Source organism: Helicoverpa zea, chromosome 31, assembly GCF_022581195.2.
Source record: "Helicoverpa zea isolate HzStark_Cry1AcR chromosome 31, ilHelZeax1.1, whole genome shotgun sequence".
NCBI lineage: Eukaryota > Metazoa > Arthropoda > Insecta > Lepidoptera > Noctuidae > Helicoverpa > Helicoverpa zea.
In genome coordinates, this window is record NC_061482.1 from 6376576 (window position 1) to 6388252 (window position 11677).

The following is an 11677-nucleotide window of genomic DNA, read 5'->3' on the forward strand; positions in this document are numbered from 1 at the left end:
ATTTCGGGTAGAAACTCTGCTTGGCTGTGACTTCACTCTATTTGTTACGCTTTCACGCCGCGGGCGAAACGGCTGAACCGTTTCGGATGACATTTGTGTGATTGTTTTTTAGAAATCTGGATATTTATTAATGGATAGGATTTAATTTAATCCAAACACTTGGAAATATAAATTAATTAATTAATTTCAACCAATCATTTCAAGTGATATGAATATTCAAATATTACTAATTTAATTTGGTATATTCAGCAAATGTATACTTTTACCAATAATTAATTACATTCAAATAGTTAATGTAATTATTTCATATTATTACGTAATTTGATTAGCGGTATATTTATAGGTAATCTGTGGCTTTTTAAAACATTAATCTAGCCCACCTAATTGGCCAGTATTAATTACGAGAACTACTTAAATCGAAATTCAAATATCGAGTTCCAAATCCGAATAACGTACCTACAAATTAAAAAAAAAAACCGTAACCCTTGCACCGAGGTAGTATATCCGCGATTACGTTTAAAAAAAGAATTAAAACATGTTATTGGTCGGATAGCAGACACAAGTGGTATCTCAACAGGGGCTGTGCGCTTCTATTATGCTTCAAGTAGGCCAATTCTCCCATTGAGCCCATACTTGCACCATCCGTCGTGTAAACATTGACGATGTGAGATCAGTTTTGAGTTTCGTTTTGGATACGGCATGAGTTAGTGATTGAAGTACAAAAATAAAGTTTGACAAATTTAATTTCAGTTAATTTACGTAATGTTCAAATGTGCATTTTTGAGGCATATCTAAATGCGTTAGCAGTTAAGTAACATAGCCCCGTAAAGAAATATAATAATAGGAATAAAAAATCATTTTTCAATACAATCTCATAAACCTCATAATAAAAAGGTTTTATAAATAGTTTGAATTTGATTAAAAAATGGTAATTTAAAATATTTAAAAAATTTATGAATTTATTGAAATAATAAAACTTGTAGAAACCTAACTCCGCATCCATCTCCTTCTTGATTCACGATTCCATATAGAATTATTATTGTGTTTTCATTGCTCAAATTCAATGAATAGCGCTGCGTGTATTTTTTGTCCGCCATTCGACCATTGTGCATGTCGGGTTCACCACTTCAACTGAAACGGTGTGGTGATCAAGAAAAATGGTGCTCGGTTGACGGCCACCAATAAAAAGGGAAATATGCTTAAACCACCAAATACACATGTGATTTAGCAAAAGAAACCCGATTTATATCGACAGTTTGAGTAACATTCGCAAAAAATACCATTCATAATTTTTTTGTTGTTTGTCTACAATTTTTTGTCGTAAACTCAAAATTATTGAAATCTAATTTGAGTGTTTTGTCCATAATAAGGGTTGTCTTCAGTAGTCTTTTTTATGAACACAGCTAAGTGCTCAGCGCTAGGCTATAACGAAGCAGGAGTCTTCAGGTTCTATATATTCTAAGTGCCTTTACATAGACACGCTCAGAAATAATTTGAATCGCTCAAAGCCAGTTTCAGGGTACAATGAAACCAACGTTCCGCTGGGAATTGCTTTCACCACTGAAATGAATAACGACACTAGCGTTCTCTCTTTTGCGCAACGTAAAGAAACATACAGCGCAGAAAACAAAGAAATACATTAAAATAAATAGGTGAAAAACTTTTTAAGATGGCAATAAAAACTGTCGAAGCCTGTCTCATCTAATTTTATTTAGGTCCAAGATAGAGCCCTGGATCCCCATTAGAGGCACTTTTATGCCATTGCTACTAATCAGCCGCATCCCAGTTTAAATCAAACAACCTTAAATATAGTACCATCTTTAACCGCATGTATGTTCTTACATGTAACTTTGTCTGGAAAGCATATCATCCACATTTATTGATTACTATTGAGCATACCTTAAGACTTTAGACATTGAGAAGAAATCAATTTTAAAGACGCACTACTAGAGCCTACTGACGTTTTGGATGCCAATAAAGTGGGGGCAAGTATTTAAAGCAGGTGGTATTTCATTTGTCTCCCTGCGTGGGAGGAGCGAAATCTTCAATAAAGGACGAGAACCACACGTGCCGTCGATACGGAAAATTCCGGGAGTATGTATCACCCAAAGCAAACTTAGCCTTAGGATCAGGACTGCAAGGTTCAATTTCTAATAAAGAAACCAAATCTTATGCGAAAAGGGACTCGCTTTCCCCTATCGTAAACACAGGGCTGTATTTTGTTGTAGATTATGAGGTTAGTAGTGTTCAGATGCGACACCATTCAATGACAGTTGAAAGTATTTGCATACATATAGTTAGCGCAAGGGGTCGATAAGTCATAAGCCATGGTATTATAACAGTCACAGTATTTTTACTGTACAGTTTTGTAATGGCTGACTAAGCATAAATTATTTCATAAGTTATGTCAGTCAGATTTTAGTTGTGACACAAGTTTTATTCTCTCCCCTAATTTATTCACCTGTACACTAGAAGAAGTCTTCAGGAAGCTCACCGTGCCCTGGACATCTAAAGGCATCGTCATCGGTAACAAAAGGCTGACAAATTTGCGGTTTGCTGACGATATCGTTCTTTTTGTGTCTACATCAGCAGAGCTCCAACAAATGCTCCAAGACCTGAGTGGGGCAAGCCGAGAGGTTGGACTTCAAATGAACATGAGCAAGACACATACGATGACCAACAGCACAAAAGGTAGAGTTGAGGTAGATGAGCAAGCTCTACACTATGTCGACGAGTACATCTACTTGGGCCAGTTAGTTTCCTTCGATAACAGGCAAGAGAAAGAAATCGATCGCCGCATCGAGAACGCCTGGAAGAGCTACTGGTCCATGAAGCTTCCCCTTTCACTCAAACGAAAGTTACTCGACATGTGTATCTTGCCCTCCTAACCTATGGTGCGCAAACCTGGTCCCTCACCGAGTGTCAGAAGTCCAGGCTCAAGGTTTGCCAAAGAGCGATGGAACGTAGCCTTTTAGGCATTAGACGAACTGATCGTGTACGAAATACCGACATACGTTCCAAAACGGGAGTCGCTGATGTGGGCCGAAAGTCGGCAATATTAAAGTGGAACTGGGCCGGACACGTCAGCCGAATGCATCCAGAAAGATGGGCCACTATCGTCGCTCAGTGGACACCTCAGGATGGACACCGCAGGCGGGGTAGGCCCCGGAAGAGATGGCGTGACGACCTTGACGCCTATTGTCGTAGACTGGTGGGCTCGGTCGAAAGATCGAGAAGTGTGGAAGCAAGATGGGGAGGCCTTTGCCCAGAAGTGAGACAGTATGGGCTAAAAATACTAATAATAATAACAAGTTTTATTAAGCTTGTCGCTAATAACATACCAAAAACCAATCCATGAATATTCTTTTCCATCTTTAAAACCATATTCCTATATAAAGTATGCGATGCTTCAAAAATGCATACTATTACAGAGAAACTGAAATGATTATAACAATTTTAACATCACCTAAGCCTCACAGAGGCAGTCTACACACATCCACAAAACGTTGCACAGTGTATTCTAAATAATCTTTGTCTTTAACGGACGTAAGCATTTTTAACGGGTCGGATCTGCACCGGCTTGCCCATTTCAATCCGCGTTATTTTTTAATATACATCGAGGTGCATGCTGTCAATAATGCGCGAATTATCTATACATAGGAGAGGACGTTAGGTACCTTAAAGGCCGAAAAAATAGAGGAAACAGGGAAACAATTGCTTACCCTGTGCTCCTGCACATAGGTGCACATTTAATAATTATCCGTTTGTAAACAAATGAGTATAAAGAGATCGACTGCGACATCACACATAATAAATATGTTTTTAATATCTAGTGAAAGATGATTAAAAATAAAGCATTAATTGCCACCATACATGTATGGTTTGTGCTTACCAGAGAGACAACGCTTCATTACAAATGGGGCAGGAACATTAGTCATCCACGATATAATTAATGCAAGGCTATACGCCTAGGATCCTAATTTATTGAAAAAAAAAACAATATCAATTTCTGCTGCATCAATCATCACGTTTTCCTATAAAAGAAAACCGCGCAGAAAAAATCGAATCAACGTACTTCCGTGCAGTCAATAAAAAAAGTACCTATAACAAATTCTCAAACAAAACGTCCACTGTTGTTCGTGAAAACAGACAAACGCAATTAAGAGGAGCACAGATCCCAGAGGTGTCAATAACTCCTCAATAACAGTTAAATTCAAGTATTTTGTTGGAAAAAATCGACGTTTCGGAAATACTGTATTTACCGAAAATAGCGAAGCACCCTCGAACGATTATTTCCATAAAGAGAACAAAAATTACAGAAAAACGAGGTGAAAAATAAAGGTCGGTTGTTATTTCTAAATAGTTATTATTTTGTTATAAACATTGTTTGAACATGATGTACTTTTACTCATATATTGTTATCGGCACGAATCTTGAGCTCTGACCTTCACCTGCGCAGAAGTAATTTATTGGGTCCCTTTTGTGGTATGAAGTGAGGCGCGGGGGCGGGCTAAAGCAGTGATCGGCCCGTAGTGCATCGCGTCATAGCCGTCACTCGTGATTGGTTCTTTGCTAATAAATCACTTCTGCGCAGATATAGTTCAGAGCTCAAGATTCGTGCCGATAACATTAAATAAGTACTTAAAAAGGCCACGCAGACGAGAGGTGTAAGACAAAATCATGGGCGTAGCCACACTGGGGCAAGCTGGGGCACTTGCCCCACCCTGGGCCCTGGCTCTGACCTATAAGGTGTCTTATTAAACAATGTTTTTTTTACTAACTCTAACTAACAACATCAACAATCATACTATCCGTAAGTTATTGCACAAAAAAAATTGACGACTTCGAAAAGAGCGCGATCAAAACAAAATGCACGCTCGAGTTCCCGAACGTGCGCGGTGCGCGCGTCATTTGAAAGCGAGCCGTATTCCCTAAAATAATAGGTGCTATGTGGCGTAGCGAGCCGAGCCGTCCATCTAATCCAAAAAATAATGCATTGAAGGAGATGGAACTGGTAGATGCAAAGACTATAAAACCACTTGACTGCGCATACAGTGCCCCGACGCTCGCCAAACGTTAGTGATTTTGCGCATACTATAAGGCTACGATCAGTATGATCCTTTAGTAGCGATCAAGTCTATGACCTGCGAACACGCTATATTATTGAGGATTTTATTTAGTAACAAATAAAAAAAATGCCTACATGCGCGATGAAATGGTGCGGGAAACAATCCAGGACATCTAGTTACAAAAAGGATGGCATTGGCAAGTATCAATACCAAAATTTGACTTTGATTTAATTATATTACGAAATACCACAGGGGTCTATTTAAACTGGTGGTTGGTGAACCGCGCTCACGCTCGTTGATGTCTTTTGGGAAAGTCCCTTTCTTTCATTAAGAAATTCTAATATGTCCATCTCTTTCTTGCCCTTTGTATTCTTATCGATGAAATTTGGGCTGTTACCTTTAAGGATGAAGTGGATATCGATAATAGAACATTTACATTAATTAAAAAATATGTTTTATTTTGGCTAATGAGTTAATTAACTGACCATAGCAACGTTAGAGGCCGCTGTTCCTGGTGCCTCCACAAATTACTTTTAATGTAATCGAAAGAAGATTTTTGAAGATTCCAGAAATAAAAGAGAAGTGGATATATACTATCAATGGGGAAAATTTGTCCCCAACAAGTAAATATATAGACACTCGATTATCGTTTTTTACCAAAAACAATCAGGACCCTAAAACATTAATTCGAAAACTTATACTAAATTAATACATTTTAAGAATCAATAATTTTCTTGTACGGAATTCTTTTTTGTAATAGACTGATTTTTATTAAATATTCATATACGATTCTTATTGAGTATTTATTACTACGATGAAATACATTTTATCGATATTTTTTAATTGAAAGAGAGCAATCCCTTGCTAAGCGTACTCTTGCAACTCGACCTTGAACTGACCAATAGTAGCCGCGAATTATGCCGCGTCCCCCGGCCCGCAGTGGTAAGTCATGTTCTTAGAAGAAATTGGCGAGTGCGCTCTCTAGTGGTTATTTACTTTATGGGTAGATGTGATCAAAATTTCGGAAATGCAATTTTATCCAAGTGTAAAAACCGCGCTCGCTATTTTGCTTGTCCAGCCATGTACGACCTGTACAATAGAACGATCGTTTAGCACAGTGGTTCTTAACAGTTGGTCCGCGGACCACTGGTGGTCCCTAGAGGCATTCCAAGTAGTCCGCGAAGCTTAGCTGCGCGACGTTGCTATACGTTATCTAACTTTATTTTTATCGACTTATCTATGGAAGCAAGGGGGTTTTCGTATGGACGTATATCGCGTGTGTCGTACAGTCGTACCTAGTCCCCCCATTCATGAAAATGTATATTTGGACGACATTTTACGTAGTTTTTGGTTTTGGGTCTTAAAAAATAATTAAAATATCGCGCTCGCTTCGCTCGCGTATTCAGAAACTGTATGCCCTTATTTTTGCATTCGTCAACAAACAAAAAGTTAAGTACGTTTGGGCTAAATTTTACGTAATATTTGGTTTAAGTCCGATAAAAATTTCGCGCTCGCTTTGCTCGCGTGTTTGGAAGCTACATAGGCAAGTTTTTCTTTCTTTGCATTTGCTTATCTAAACAACTGCTGACATGCATTTAGCTTTGAGTAGTACTGTAACAAAAATTCAGAAATTAGTAAAGACAATGCTGTCACAAAAATCTCATTAAATTAAAATCTGTAGCAGTTTTGTGCTAAATAATAAAAAAATGAGTGCTAATTATAAAGTATGCTTGTATTCTTTATCAAAGTACTCTCAATTTAGGTAAACCGATGAGGTGGTCCCCGGCAAGACAAACTTTTGGTAAATCTAACATGACTAAAAGGTTAAGAACCACTGGTTTAGCACATTACAGCGGGTCAAAACGTGGCTTCGCTCAACCATGAGCGAAAATCGTTTAAGCGGCCTGTGTAGGTATGCTAAGTGTGCACAGAACAAGGGTCTCAGAATCGAAAAATATTTTTTTAGAAGAAGTGCTTGACAGGTTCTGCCAGAACCCACGCCGTCTTCTCTTGAAGTAATATTACTCATACATAGGTATACTTAGATAAAACTTTAATTTATACCTATTTAATATATACCTAAAATCTGTCCTGTGTGTGTGATTGTTTATTTTCTGTACCTGAAAATATAAACCTCTCAAATTAAGAGATTAACAAGTTTGAGATTAACGGCTTAAGATACAAAAAATCGGAGGGCCCCCGCCCTCCCCCGGGGGATAGGTTGACTGCTGCCCCACCCTGAGCCCAAAGCTGGCTACGCCCATGGACAAAATTATTAAATTGGATATCATTAGGTATATGATCTCTATCCGTTCTTGTCGGTTTATCGTCCCATCGGGCTACGACAGTGAAAGAATAGTGAGTGCACCTGTGCCTGAGCAAATGCTTGTGCACAATAATATGTCCTGCGCAGTTGGCTTCTCCATAGGACATATGAGAACAGCCACCATTGCGTATAAATTGACTTATAAAATAGTTTAACAATTCAATTCTTTCAATAAAAAGTACCAGCAAAATCGTTTTATAAATCAGTTGATTGACAAACTTCCCAAGCTACATGTGACAGATTGTCAACAATGATGAAGTTCGATGGCGTCAATCTGAAAGCGATCACGCTGTCGTGAGGCGGTGGGGCGGAGCGCACGCGCCAGTCGCGTGGCACGATTTAACTAAAACTAGGTATCCGTTTAATCACCCTAATTTTAATAATAGCGTTTTTATTTTTATTCGTTCTTTGCTGTAAAGCAGGTTCGTTTAAGTTGAAACTCAAATTAATTTAAAATGTTTTTTTTTTCGAGTAAGAATAGTCTGTTCTAACAAGTAGATTTAGACAATTTACTAATAGGAATAGTTTCCGAAATGCTATTAGCTTCAAATATTTTAATAATGTAAAATAAAATTATTTGGCTGGTTGACGCTTCGCGTGACCAAAACGCTGGCTACCTAGGACAAAGTATAAGCCTTCATTCATTGCCTCACAGAACGGCAATTCTGCCAGTATTTTGGGAACGCTACCTATCGACAAGACAACGATGAGGAGTTTTTGACGCTTTTCAGTTCTAGGGTAAATATCACTTTTGTAATATTTGTTTGCAAATATTTCAGAAAATTCAATGTTGGAAAACCTTTATGTTATAGTCCCCAGGCCGGCGAACAAATTTTTTTTTGATACATATACATTTAAGACTTTGTGAGTGCCTTCCTTACGATGAGTCCGACAAACTTTTCGAATGCGCAAATTTTGGTGGCGCTGCGTTTTTTAATGCTTGACTCCTGAAATTGTCGATATGACGTCACTATGGCTCTTCGCACATACACGTTTCATTTTTTGAGATTCGTTTAATAAAGTTAACTAGAGAATGGTGGTCAACTTGTCCGATAAAGATCGTGCTGCGTTTGGAGTGTCCACCACCCTGAAAATGTCGGTATGACGTCACTACGACTCTTCGTACATACACGTTTCATTTTTTGAGGTTTGTTTAATAAAGTTAACTAGAAAATTGTGGTCAACTTGTCCGATAAAGATCATGCTGCGTTTGGAGTGTCCACCATCCGAAACATGTCGATATGACGTCACTGTGTCTCCCCATACATACATGTCGGACAAATACAACAATGATAGATAAGACTATTCTTGTTGCAAATATCGACTTGTCCGACAAATGTAGTGAATCAAATAGTCAGTTCGACAAGAAAATGAGAAAAAAATATTACAATTGGTAGAAGTTTATTCTTTTTGTCAATTTCTGACTTAAATATTCACGTGCATTATTTAAGTATATTAAATTGGCATACTACTTACCAATTTTAATTACTATTTTAGAAAAAGTAGCCTGACTAAGACGTATTGTTGATAGTTTATATTATGTTAAGGAATAATATCCCACATCTATTAATGGACTATATATCAATCAAAAGGTCTTTTTAAGTGCAACATTTTGTCTCAACATACCACTTATCAATTCTTAGTATTTTAGAAGATATAGCCCAAATAAGGCGTATTATCGATAGGTTTTACTATGTTGGGGAATAATGTCCCACTTCTAGGTATGAACCATATGTCAATCGAAAGATCTTTTTAAGCGCTATATTCCGTCTTAACATACCACTTACCGATTCTTAGTATTTTGGAAGACATAACTGACCTAAGGCATATTATTGATACTTTACATTGTGTTAAGGAATAACATCTCACTTGAAGTTATGAGCCATATTTCAATCAAAAGATCTTTTTAAGCGCAAGGTGTATTAGCATAACTCCGACAAATTGTTAGTACTTTAAAAGCTAGAGCTTTTCTAAGAATATATTATTGGTAGGTTCTGTCAAGCTAATCCATTACTTCTTTAGTAACAAATTATATATTATTTGAAAAACCTTTCCAAATGAAACATTTCGTGTTAACATACTTCCGACAAATTGTTAGTAGTTTAGAAGCTAGAGCTTATTTAAAATTATAATTATTGATAGATGTTTTCAATTAAATAAATCCCGTGTCTAGTAATGAGTTATACATCATTCAAAAGACGTTTTTAAATGCAACATTTCATATTAAAAAAAACTTCGGCGAATTCTTAGTATTTCAGAAGCTAGAGCTTATATAAGATTATTTTATCGATAGGTGTTTTCAAGTTAATAAATCCCTCCTGTAGTAATGATACATATATCATTCGAAACGACTTTCTAAATGCAACATTTACTATTAACATACTTCACACCAATTGTCAGTACTTTATGCCAAATCTTAAAATATATCTATTTTTTCCGGACGGTGGACACTCCATATGCAGCATGATCTTTGTCGGACAAGCTTACCACAATTTTCTAGTTAACTTTATTAAACAAATCTCAAAAAATGAAACAGGTATGTACGAAGAGTCGTAGTGACGTCATACCGACATTTTCAGGATGGTGGACACTCCAAACGCAGCACGATCTTTATCGGATAAGTTGACCACCATTTTCTAGTTAACTTTATTAAACGAATCTCAAAAAATGAAACAGGTATGTACGAAGAGTCATAGTGACGTCATATCGACATTTTCAGGATGGTGGACACTTCAAACGCAGCACGATCTTTATCGGACAAGTTGACCACCATTCTCTAGTTAACTTTATTAAACGAATCTCAAAAGATGAAACGTGTATGTACGAAGAGCCATAGTGACGTCATATCGACAATTTCAGGAGTCAAGCATTAAAAAACGCAGCGGCACCAAAATTTGCGCATTCGAAAAGTTTGTCGGACTCATCGTAAGGAAGGCACTCACAAAGTTTTAAATGTATGTGTCAAAAAAAAATTTGTTCGCCGGCCTGGGGACTATTAGTTTAATCCACTAAATATCTCCCATATTTAGACAGATGTTTCTTTAGTATTTATTTGGGTCTCTCCTAGTCTGTTGTAAAGTGATGCAAAAAGCTTTAGCAGGTCTAATTTATTTTGTAAGCAGCAAACAGTTTCAACGAGATAATTAGAAGTGGCGAACATCAGCTAACTAACAGGCTAACAGTCAAACCGAGTTTATTTTATCAACTAACTGCGGTTAAAATCTAAATACTGTCCACCGACGGCGAATCATCAGCGAGTCAATTACTTTGCGAACAGACAGAATCAAAAATGTTTATAAACTAAAAAAAAAGAAACGTACAAGAAATCGGTGTCTAGAGATTTTGTCACCGAATTTTAGGGCGGATCGCCCTAAAATTCGGTGACCTGCCTAAAAGTATTTTTTTCGGTGTAATTAAAAGAAGTTTTAATTTCTAATAATCAAATTCAAATAAATTATCTACGTACCTAATTGTTTATACATTTCGAAGTCAATATAGACAGTGCTATTTTTAAGTATCCTTTAATACTCTTTACTGAATCCTTTTGTTCGTGCTTCCAGCTGCGATCTTTTTAATTTCGTCGCTTTATGACGTCATAAGCCAACCTCACGCTGTGCCCGCACCCCATAGATTGCAAGCGTTAAGATTACCTACAGCCTGGGAGCGCAAAAAATACCACGGCACTACTACCTCGGGATAAAACGTAGAACATAGTCGCTTAACATGACCTGTATCCTGAAATAATGTAAAGTTCTCAAGTACGACAAATTAATCTGCTTTGTAATAGCTATGGAAAAAACTTGGTCGACATTCACTTGAAAATATCAATTAAAAAACATATTATTTAAGAATTCATTCTGTTTTAGTCTATTCTAGTCTATCTTAGTCTAGCCTAGTCCATCCTAGTCCATCCTACTCCATCTTGGCCCATCCTGGTCCATCCTAGTCTATCCTAGCCCATCCTAGTCTATTCTAGTTTACCCTAGTCTATCCTAGCCCATCCTAGTCTATTCTATTCAATAAATAAACAATATGACTTTGTAAACAGGTAACATAGCCTGTCATATTATTTCCGAAAACATATTATCATGTCACTATTTGCCGGGCACGTGAAGCCAGGCAATAAAGCTAGTTTTCATTATCCTCGCTGCGGAATGCACCATGGGGTCACACAGCGTTAATCGCACGACATTACCGTGCCTCTGTTTGGATATACATGTATTTATTGTATAACTGACGCTTATTATCTCTTCATTTTAAGAAAACTGCGATTTAGAACCAG